At 44.9% G+C, this 12,265-nt stretch overlaps 1 protein-coding gene across 1 annotated transcript in view; it reads right to left on the reverse strand.

The window, feature by feature from the left end:
• LOC311125377 (semaphorin-5A-like) overlaps positions 1 to 12,265 on the reverse strand; it is a gene marked incomplete at its 5' end in the record, with an annotated part of 140,808 nt that overhangs the window by 35,585 nt on the left and 92,958 nt on the right. The window lies entirely within an intron of this gene.

The following is a 12,265-nucleotide window of genomic DNA, read 5'->3' on the forward strand; positions in this document are numbered from 1 at the left end:
GGGTTGTACTCATTCTTCTTCTTCCTCCAAACACGGCGAGTGGAGTTTAGACCAAAAAACTATATTTATGTCTCATCAGACCACATGACCTTCTCCCATTCCTCCTCTGGATCATCCAGATGGTCATTGGCAAACTTCAGACGGGCCTGGACATGCGCTGGCTTGAGCAGGGGGACCTTGCGTGCGCTGCAGGATTTTAATCCATGACGGTGTAGTGTGTTACTAATGGTTTTCTTTGAGACTGTGGTCCCAGCTCTCTTCAGGTCATTGACCGGGTCCTGCCGTGTAGTTCTGGGCTGATCCCTCACCTTCCTCATGATCATTGATGCCCCACGAGGTGAGATCTTGCATGGAGCCCCAGACCGAGGTTGATTGACCGTCATCTTGAACTTCTTCCATTTTCTAATAATTGCGCCAACAGTTGTTGCCTTCTCACCAAGCTGCTTGCCTATTGTCCTGTAGCCCATCCCAGCCTTGTGCAGGTCTACAATTTTATCCCTGATGTCCTTACACAGCTCTCTGGTCTTGGCCATTGTGGAGAGGTTGGAGTCTGTTTGATTGAGTGTGTGGACAGGTGTCTTTTATACAGGTAACGAGTTCAAACAGGTGCAGTTAATACAGGTAATGAGTGGAGAACAGGAGGGCTTCTTAAAGAAAAACTAACAGGTCTGTGAGAGCTGGAATTCTTACTGGTTGGTAGGTGATCAAATACTTATGTCATGCAATAAAATGCAAATTAATTACTTAAAAATCACACAATGTGATTTTCTGGATTTTTGTTTTAGATTCCATCTCTCACAGTTGAAGTGTACCTATGATAAACATTACAGACCTCTACATGCTTTGTAAGTAGGAAAACCTGCAAAATCGGCAGTGTATCAAATACTTGTTCTCTCCACTGTATATGCATATATATATATATATATATATATATATATACAGTGGGGAAAAAAGTATTTAGTCAGCCACCAATTGTGCAAGTTCTCCCACTTAAAAAGATGACGGAGGCCTGTAATTTTCATCATAGGTACACGTCAACTATGACAGACAAATTGAGAAAAAAAATCCAGAAAATCACATTGTAGGATTTTTTATGAATTTATTTGCAAATTATGGTGGAAAATAAGTATTTGGTCACCTACAAACAAGCAAGATTTCTGGCTCTCACAGACCTGTAACTTCTTCTTTAAGAGGCTCCTCTGTCCTCCACTCGTTACCTGTATTAATGGCACCTGTTTGAACTTGTTATCAGTATAAAAGACACCTGTCCACAACCTCAAACAGTCACACTCCAAACTTCACTATGGCCAAGACCAAAGAGCTGTCAAAGGACACCAGAAACAAAATTGTAGACCTGCACCAGGCTGGGAAGACTGAATCTGCAATAGGTAAGCAGCTTGGTTTGAAGAAATCAACTGTGGGAGCAATTATTAGGAAATGGAAGACATACAAGACCACTGATAATCTCCCTCGATCTGGGGCTCCACGCAAGATCTCACCCCGTGGGGTCAAAATGATCACAAGAACGGTGAGCAAAAATCCCAGAACCACACGGGGGGACCTAGTGAATGACCTGCAGAGAGCTGGGACCAAAGTAACAAAGCCTACCATCAGTAACACACTACGCCGCCAGGGACTCAAATCCTGCAGTGCAAGACGTGTCCCCCTGCTTAAGCCAGTACATGTCCAGGCCCGTCTGAAGTTTGCTAGAGTGCATTTGGATGATCCAGAGAGGACTGGGAGAATGTCATATGGTCAGATGAAACCAAAATAGAACTTTTTGGTAAAAACTCACCTCGTCGTGTTTGGAGGACAAAGAATGCTGAGTTGCATCCAAAGAACACCATATCTACTGTGAAGCATGGGGGTGGAAACATCATGCTTTGGGGCTGTTTTTCTGCAAAGGGACCAGGACGACTGATCCGTGTAAAGGAAAGAATGAATGGGGCCATGTATCGTGAGATTTTGAGTGAAAACCTCCTTCCATCAGCAAGGGCATTGAAGATGAAACGTGGCTGGGTCTTTCAGCATGACAATGATCCCAAACACACCGCCCGGGCAAAGAACGAGTGGCTTCGTAAGAAGCATTTCAAGGTCCTGGAGTGGCCTAGCCAGTCTCCAGATCTCAACCCTTTAGAAAATCTTTGGAGGGAGTTGAAAGTCCGTGTTGCCCAGCGACAGCCCCAAAACATCACTGCTCTAGAGGAGATCTGCATGGAGGAATGGGCCAAAATACCAGCAACAGTGTGTGAAAACCTTGTGAAGACTTACAGAAAACGTTTGACCTGTGTCATTGCCAACAAAGGGTATATATCAAAGTATTGAGAAACTTTTGTTATTGACCAAATATTATTTTCCACCATAATTTGCAAATAAATTCATAAAAAATCCTACAATGTGATTTTCTGGATTTTTTCTCATTTAGTCTGTCATAGTTGACGTGTACCTATGATGAAAATTACAGGCCTCTATCATCTTTTTAAGTGGGAGAACTTGCACAATTGGTGGCTGACTAAATACTTTTTCCCCCCACTGTATATACAGTGAGGGAAAAAAGTATTTGATCCCCTGCTGATTTTGTACGTTTGCCCACTGACAAAGACATGATCAGTCTATAATTTTATTGGTAGGTTTATTTGAACAGTGAGAGACAGAATAACAACAAAAAAATCCAGAAAAACGCATGTCAAAAATTTAATAAATTGATTTGCATTTTAATGAGGGAAATAAGTATTTGACCACTCTGCAAAACATGACTTAGTACTTGGTGGCAAAACCCTTGTTGGCAATCACAGAGGTCAGACGTTTCTTGTAGTTGGCCACCAGATTTGCACACATCTCAGGAGGGATTTTGTCCCACTCCTCTTTGCAGATCTTCTCCAAGTCATTAAGGTTTTGAGCCAGACGTTTGGCAACTCGAACTTTCAGCTCCCTCCACAGATTTTCTATGGGATTAAGGTCTGGACACTGGCTAGGCCACTCCAGGATCTTAATGTGCTTCTTCTTGAGCCACTCCTTTGTTGCCTTGGCCGTGTGTTTTGGGTCATTGTCATGCTGGAATACCCATCCACGACCCATTTTCAATGCCCTGGCTGAGGGAAGGAGGTTCTCACCCAAGATTTGACGGTACATGGCCCAGTCCATCGTCCCTTTGATGCGGTGAAGTTGTCCTGTACCCTTAGCAGAAAAACACCCCCAAAGCATAATGTTTCCACCTCCATGTTTGACGGTGGGGATGGTGTTCTTGGGGTCATAGGCAGCATTCCTCCTCCTCCAAACACGGCGAGTTGAGTTGATGCCAAGTACCTCGATTTTGGTCTCATCTGACCACAACACTTTCACCCAGTTCTCCTCTGAATCATTCAGATGTTCATTGCCAAACTTCAGACGGCCCTGTATATGTGCTTTCTTGAGCAGGGGGACCTTGCGGGCGCTGCAGGATTTCAGTCCTTCACGGCGTAGTGTGTTACCAATTGTTTTCTTGGTGACTATGGTCCCAGCTGCCTTGAGATCATTGACAAGATCCTTCCGTGTAGTTCTGGGCCAGAGCATATGAGCGGAGTAGAGCGGGAGCGAACGTGGAGCGTGAGCGGACGGATTTTGACAGAGCGCAGAGCGGCATTTTTAAAAGGACGGAGCGTCGCCCTATGTCCCGCTCCAATTTCGCTCGCTCACACCACGAGTCTGAAGCATGCTCAAGCCTGACCCAGAATCCATTTGTTTAATTTAATTTGTGTCGTCCATGAATTTGTATTTTATAGAGCGAGAGGAGCAGCAGCAGCAACAAGAGAAAAGGGTTGAGGAATTCAAAAGTTTATTCACTGCACGTAAAGGCCCAACCATAACAAGGGAGAGAAAAAGAGAGCTGGATGTAGCATTTTTAAAAATGATTTTCATGGACTATGAACCGCTGAGTAAAGGAGAACGCGAAGGGATGCAACACTTCGCCAGCGTAGCTCAACCGGGCTACACCCCCCCAAGAAACTATGATAAATTAGTACTTTACTTTGTCAAATTTACATCTGAGATGCCCCATTCACATGCTTCAGCTGGCGATCAAAAACGCCGTTAACAAGCACGACAACATTAATAGGCTGTTAGTGAAAGTCGGGCACCTGGTGAAAAGTGTACGCAAGAGCACAGAGGAAACCGACCAATTAGGTGTCCGCCCCACAAATGCCTGCGCCATTCGATGGAGCAGCCAGCTGCGGATGATTCAGTCGTTCATCCGGTTGTTCCAAAAATACCCGTTATGGTAAAACAAACTCAAGTCTAATGTTGCTAACATCACCCTGAATCAAGTACGGCAGCTGACGCACCTTGTCAGTGTGCTGACACCACTAGCAGACCTCACAGACAAAATGCAGAAGGAGCTGGGGAACCTGGGGATGATCCTCCCTGCTGTCACAGAAATCAAATCCCTGCTCACCGATTACACTCACGCTGCACTTCCAATGGGCATCGCTGCTTTTGCAGAAACATTGGCAAACAACGTGTCAATTCGCTATGGAATATACTATACTGATTAACATCTCATTTTAGCGTCAGTGTTAGATCCCCGTTTCAAGACAGAATGGATAATCCGAGATGAGTCTGTATGCAACAAATTCGGGGAGATAAAGTAAGGCTGTGGTTTAAGCTAAAAGTGAAATACATGCAGATTTTGTTCCTTTTTTGGAGTGAGCGGGGGGCGATTTGAGTGGAGCGCGATGCAAACTGCGTTGAGCGCTGAGCGATAATGAGCGGACTGGCCTGATGTGGCTTTGAGCGGGGGGAGCGGAGGGGTGAACAGCTCCATGAGCGAGGAGCTGAGATTCTCACCGCTCCACTCCGCTCATATGCTCTGTTCTGGGCTGATTCCTCACCGTTCTCATGATCATTGCAACTCCACGAGGAGAGATCTTGCATGGAGCCCCAGGCTGAGGGAGATTGACAGTTCTTTTGTGTTTCTTCCATTTGCGAATAATCGCACCAACTGTTGTCACCGATGGTCTTGTAGCCCATTCCAGCCTTGTGTAGGTCTACAATCTTGTCCTTGACATCCTTGGAGAGCTCTTTGGTCTTGGCCATGGTGGAGAGTTTGGAATCTGAATGATTGATTGCTTCTGTGGACAGGTGTCTTTTATACAGGTAACAAACTGAGATTAGGAGCACTCCCTTTAAGAGTGTGCTCCTAATCTCAACTCGTTACCTGTATAAAAGACACCTGGGAGCCAGAAACCTTTCTGGTTGAGAGGGGGTCAAATACTTATTTCCCTAATTAAAATGCAAATCAATTTATAACATTTTTGACATGCGTTTTTCTGGATTTTTTTGTTGTTATTCTGTCTCTCACTGTTCAAATAAACCTACCATTAAGATGATAGACTAATCATTTCTTTGTCAGTGGGCAAACGTACAAAATCAGCAGGGGATCAAATACTTTTTTCCCTCACTGTATCTCTTAACACCATCCATATTGGATTTCTATTTGCCATATATTTTTAAACTGTACTGTGATGTTTTACAAAAGTTCTGAACCTTTTTATTCTCATTGTTTCTACAGATTGTAAATTGAAAATAAACATTTTTGCTAAAAGTATTATTATATTATTGATCGATTGACTATGACTTTTCAGATCACCCAGTAATTCTATCTGCAGGGTTAGCTCCAGATAAATATTGCAATCCTTTAGCCATTCGTGGACCTGTGTCCAAAAACAAGCTACAAATGGACAGTACCAAAACAAATGATCTAATGATTCTGTCTCTTCGCAGCAAAATCTGCAGAGCTGGGAAGATTGTATCCCCCATATAAATAACATTCTATTGGTTGCAAGAATTTTATATAATAATTTAAATTTGAATCCGGCGTCGTTTTGCATAAACACTATGCCATGGAATTGGTACGTCAAAAATCTCTTCTCAACTATTTTGCAATCTATATGGGACGGCTGTCAATCTTTACATGTTGTTGTTTATTTATTAGACATTCTTTCTTTTTTGTTTTTTATAAATATTTTTTTTAATTAAATGTATCGACCGAAGATTACACAATGCAGTAGTGTTATACCTGAATACAAATGAGTACGACCCTGCCTTACACAGGAAGCGGCACAGGTCCTAATCCAGGCACTTGTCATCTCCCGTCTGGATTACTGCAACTCGCTGTTGGCTGGGCTCCCTGCCTGTGCCATTAAACCCCTACAACTCATCCAGAATGCCGCAGCCCGTCTGGTGTTCAACCTTCCCAAGTTCTCTCACGTCACCCCGCTCCTCCGCACACTACACTGGCTTCCAGTTGAAGCTCGCATCTGCTACAAGACCATGGTGCTTGCCTACGGAGCTGTGAGGGGAACGGCACCTCCGTACCTTCAGGCTCTGATCAGTCCCTACACCCAAACGAGGGCATTGCGTTCATCCACCTCTGGCCTGCTGGCTCCCCTACCTCTGCTGAAGCACAGTTCCCGCTCAGCCCAGTCAAAACTGTTCGCTGCTCTGGCACCCCAATGGTGGAACAAGCTCCCTCACGACGCCAGGACAGCGGAGTCACTCACCACCTTCCGGAGACATTTGAAACCCCACCTCTTTAAGGAACACCTGGGATAGGATAAAGTAATCCTTCTAACTCCCCCCCCCCCCTTACCCCACAATTTTTTTTTTCTAATTGTAAAGTGGTTATCCCACTGGCTATAAGGTGAATGCACCAATTTGTAAGTCGCTCTGGATAAGAGCGTCTGCTAAATGACGTAAATGTAAATGTAATACATGATTATATGTAATATTATTATTACTACTGAAATGAACTGCATTTTCTCATTGCATTGTACTGTATTTACCGAAATGCTGTACCACTATACTGCTTTGGCAATATCAACAAATTGTATTTCATGCCAATAAAGCAATCTGAATTTGAATTTGATATTCCTGTGGAGAACAGTGAGGAAAGAGCATTTAGAACAAGAAGAATGCATATTACTATTAACATTCTATGATGACATTACCCTGTGGTGTTTGTGCCAAGCATCATTTCTGCTGACGGGCAGCAGGGATCACACATGAACTATGAAACAGTCCCATTAGACCCACGTGCTGAACATGGCAAGTGGCAAACAGGCAGAAAAGGTCATTGATCAGACGTGATTTATAACAGAGTGAGAGGGAGGAGGGAGGTGGGAGGGAAGAAGGATGGATGAAGGGAAGGAGGTGGGAGGGAAGTGGGTTAGGATGGAGCGTGAAAAAGAGGGAGGATGGACGTGTGAAGGTGTGAGCGTATGATAATGAAAAACATGATACACAATTTAGAGTGACATTTCCATTTGATGTTCACTCCACCTGCAAAAGGAGAGATGTCGGTCTCTGCCTTCCTCTCTGGCTGTTTGTTAAAATAGTTAAAGTAAAACCCCCAGACCCACACAACAAGGCCCCTCTCCATCCTTGTTGTCTAACTATCTAATGTGTCTCTGTCTCTAATAGAGAACCATTGTTGCATGCTTTCTCCTCCGTTGCCCCCCTCACCTTTCATTTCTCCTTTCCCTCACTCTCTCCATCCTTCTCCCAGGCAGCCATAAATACATGCTTTCCAGGGCACTGTTAGTAATGATGATATACCGATGTGCATGCAGCCTGTCTAACAATCCAAGTGGCCTGGCAGTCCAGCACCTGCTTATAACGACAAGCCAGATGAATAAAAACGAGAGGAGAACAGGGGTAGGAGGGAGTGATAGGGTGATGCAGTGATACAGGGGGACTAAATTACACCATCGTCTTCATCTCAGCGTCGTTTAGAGGGTGGAAGGTGATATGACGGCCATTCTCCCAGTTCCTTACTTATTCATGCTGAGTGAGGCCTTGAGTTGAGCAACTGCCAGACCTTGACCAAATAAAATAAAAGTCTATTTTGTTCATCCATCAGGTTGTTACAGTGATTCTGGCGTTGGACAGAGGGTCTCTCTCTCTCTCTCTCTCTCTCTCTCTCTCTCTCTCTCTCTCTCTCTCTCTCTCTCTCTCTCTCTCTCTCTCTCTCTCTCTCTCTCTCTCTCTCTCTCTCTCTCTCTCTCTCTCTCTCTCTCTCTCTCTCTCTCTCTCTCTCTCTCTCTCTCTCTCTCTCTCTCTCTCTCTCTCTCTCTCTCTCTCTCTCTCTCTCTCTCTCTCTCTCTCTCTCTCTCACTCTCTCTCTCACTCTCACTCTCTCAGAGCATGGGCCCATGAACAGGAGCCCAAGGTTAAAGACAGTGGGAGGATCCAGATTGGGTTACGTTACGGAGATGATGAATGAGTGGGTCATCCCTGTCGCCTTTCTGACTTCACACCGTCTAGCTTAGTAATCATCAGCCTGCCACACATTAATATTAAACTCCATCAAGCATCAGCAGGACCTGGCCGGCCCCAGCCATAACAAACCGGACAAGGTGTACTGGCTGTCTCTCCCCAAGGATGACACAAACACAGTAAACAGGAAAGGGCTGTTTGTTGTTGTGAGTTGTCCTCAAACAGTGTGAGTGTGTGAGAATGTATTAGAAATGGACCGAGGGCCATGAAATAAATAGGTTCAATAGGTGGAAAATATCCCATATAAATGTTGATTTACCCCTGAAACATTTTACACCAGATACGTTTAGGGCGTGCCTGGCGCACTAATAAAATTACATTAGTGATGAAAAAACAGGAATCATTGCATTTATCTCTTCCTCTACACCCCCGTCACACATCGCTCCACTCGCTAACGCCTCTATTCCGCAAAAAATTAAGGGAAACTGAAAACGCAGCAGAAATCATCGGAACGTGTAGAGTGGCATGTGGAACGCTAAATTGGATTCAATTAGTGGCTCATTCCTGCTGGGACCATTCATATGCATTATGGAGAGGACAAGAGCAGAGGAAAGAAGGGAGGGGGAACGGGTTGTGCTGAGGTACATTATAATTCTCTCTCTCTCCGTGTGTGCGTAGGCCTACACTTGAGTAATGGACTCCGGCATCTCCTGTCTCATTCATTCTCCATCCTAGACTCTCCTGGTTATTTTTCTAGGTGTTAAAAGCAGAGGGCCGGGAGAGGGGCGACAGAGGGTGATGAGAGAGGGGGATGACAGAGGGAGATGGGGGGTGTCAGGGGGCCATTCGTGTGGCTTGTGAAAGCATTACCTAAACCCTTGCCCCTAAGCCTCTCCTCCATTGTGTGTGTCTCTACGTGTGTGTGTGCGTGTGTGCGTGTATATGATTGTGTGTGTGTGTGTATGTGTGTGTGTGGACAGTGAGTAATAGGGATCTTTGTCTCTGGAGCCTCCTAACATCATTACAGTCAGTCATGTTTATATCACTGCACTAAGAGACATGTGTGACAGTGTGTGTGTGTACCTCTGGCCCTGCGGTGCCTGTAGTATCCTGGGGAGTGAAGACAGATGGCTCATAAAAACATACCTCTTCCCAGTTTACGCTTCCTTTCCTTCGCTGAAATACATTTTCTCATCATCCTCCGTCTTTGCATGGTGGGTACAAATAGCAGAATAGACGCAAGGATGTGTAGATTTATCTGGGAAGATGTTATAACTTGTAGTCGATGTCTGGCGTAATGGGAGCAATGGTAAATGAGTTGTGAGTAACACCACTTATTGGTAGCCTTTACATGTATTACAACTATTGGTGACTATCTGATTACAGTTGCTTCAAGATGTCCACCATTGTTCCTGTACCCAAGAAAAGTAACTGAACTAAATGACTATCGCCCCATAGTACTCATTTCTGTCATCATGAAGTGCTTTGAGAGGCTAGCTGTAAGTCACTCTGTATAAGAGCGTCTGTTAAATGACTAAAATATACATGTAAATGTAGTTAAGGATCATATCACCTCCACCTTACCCGACACCCTAGACCCACTGCAATTTGCATACCACCCCAATAGATCCATGGACGGCGCAATTGCCATAGCACTGCACACTGTCCTATCCCATCTGGACAAGAGGAATACCTATGTAAGAATGCTGTTCATTGACTACAGCTCAGCCTTCAACACCATAGTACCCTTCAAGCTCATCATTAAGCTTGGGGCCGTGGGTCTGAATCCCGCCCTGTGCAACTGGTTCCTGGACTTCCTAACGGGCGGTGAAGGTAGGCAACAGCACCTCCACTACGCTGATCCTCAACACAGGGGCCCCAAAAGGGTGTGTGCCCAGCCCCCTCCTGTACTCCCTGTTCACCCATGACTATGTGGCCACGCACATCTCCAAGTCAATCACCAAATTTGCAGATGACACAACAGAGGTAGGCCTGATTACCAACAACGACGAGACAACCTACAGGAAAGAGGTGAGGGCCCTGGCGGAGTGGTGCCAGGAAAATAACCTCTCCCTCAATGTCAACAAAACGAAAAAGCTGATCGTGGACTTCAGGAGACAGCAGAGGGAGCACGCCACCATCCACATCGACGAGGCCGCAGTGGAGAAGGTGAAAAGCTTCAAGTTCCTCGGCGTACACATCACTGACAATCTGAAATGGTCCACCAACACAGACAGGAGGCTGAATAAATTAGTCTTGGCCCCTAAGACCCTCACAAACTTTTACAGATGCACCATTGAGAGCATCACCGCCTGGTACGGCAACTGCACCGTCTGTAACCACAGGGATGGTCTGCTCAACGCATCACCGGGGGCACCCTGCCTGCCCTCCAGGACATCTACAGCACCCGGTGTCACAGGAAGGCCAGAAAGATCATCAAGGACCTCAGCAACCCGAGCCACGACCTGTTCACCCCGCTACCATCCAGAAGGCAAGGTCACTACAGGTGCATCAAAGCTGGGACCGAAAGACTGAAAAACAGCTTCTATCTCCAGGCCATCAAACTGTTAAATAATCACCGCTAGCCGGCCTATGCCCAGTATCCTGCCCTGAACTTTATTCACTGTCACTAGTCGGCTACCACCCTATTACTCAACCCTGCACCTTAGAGGCTACTGCCTATGTACATTGACATGGAACACTGGTCGCTTTAATAACGGAACACTGGTCACTTTAATAATGTTTACATACTGTTTAAGCCACTTCATACATATGTATATACTGTATTCTAGTCAAAGCCTATCCTATTGAACTATTGCTGTACATAATATATTCTATCCTACCTATTCTTCAGATATACTACATATTCTATCCATATACTGTCCATAATGTCTATACATCCCATCAAAAAAGTGTTAAACAAATCAAAATATATTTTATATTTGAGTTTCTTTAAAGTAGCCACCTTTGCTGAGATGACAGCTTTGCACACTCTTGGCATTCTCTCAACCAGCTTCATGGGGTAGTCACCTGGAATACATTTCAATTAACAGGTGCCTTATTAAAAGTTAATTTGTGGAATTTCTTTCCTTCTTAATGCGTTTGAGCCAATCAGTTGTATTGTGACAAGGTAGGGGTGGTATACAGAAGATAGCCCTATTTGGCAAAAGACCAAGTCCATATTATGGCAAGAATATCTCAAATAAGTAAAGAGAAATGACAGTCCATCATTACTTTAAGACATGAAGGTCAGTCAATACGGAACATTTCAAGAACTTTGAAAGTTTCTTCAAGTGCCGTTGCAAAAACCATCAAGTGCTATGATGAAACTGGCTCTCATGAGGACCGCGACAGGAAAGGAAGACCCAGAGTTACCTCTGCTGCAGAGGATAAGTCCATTAGAGTTACCAGCCTGAGAAATTGCAGCCCAAATAAATGCTTCACAGAGTTCAAGAAACAGACACATCTCAACATCAACTGTTGAGAGGAGACTGTGTGAATCAGGCCTTCATGGCCGAATTGCTGCAAAGAAACCACTACTAAAGGATACCAATAAGAAGAAGAGACTTGCTTGGGCCAAGAAACACAAGCAATGGACATTAGAGCGGTGGCAATTTGTCCTTTGGTCTACAGTCCAAATTTGAGATTTTTGGTTCCAACTGCCGTGTCTTTGTGAGACGCAGTGTGGGTGAACGGATGATCTCCGCATGTGTATTTCCCACCGTAAAGCATGGAGGAGGAGGTGTTATGGTGTGGGGGTGCTTTGCTGGTGACACTGTCTGTGATTTATTTAGAATTCAAGGCACACTTAACCAGCATGTCTACCACAGCATTCTGCAGCGATACGCCATCCCATCTGGTTTGGGCTTAGTGGGACTATCATTTGTTTTTCAACAGGACAATGACCCAATACAGCTCCAGGCTGTGTAAGGGCTATTTGACCATGAAGGAGCGTGATGGAGTGCTGCATCAGATGACCTGACCTCCACAATCACCCAACCTCAACCCAATTGAG

This window comes from Coregonus lavaretus, assembly GCF_964263955.1.
Source record: "Coregonus lavaretus genome assembly, contig: HAP1_SCAFFOLD_595, whole genome shotgun sequence".
Taxonomy (NCBI): domain Eukaryota; kingdom Metazoa; phylum Chordata; class Actinopteri; order Salmoniformes; family Salmonidae; genus Coregonus; species Coregonus lavaretus.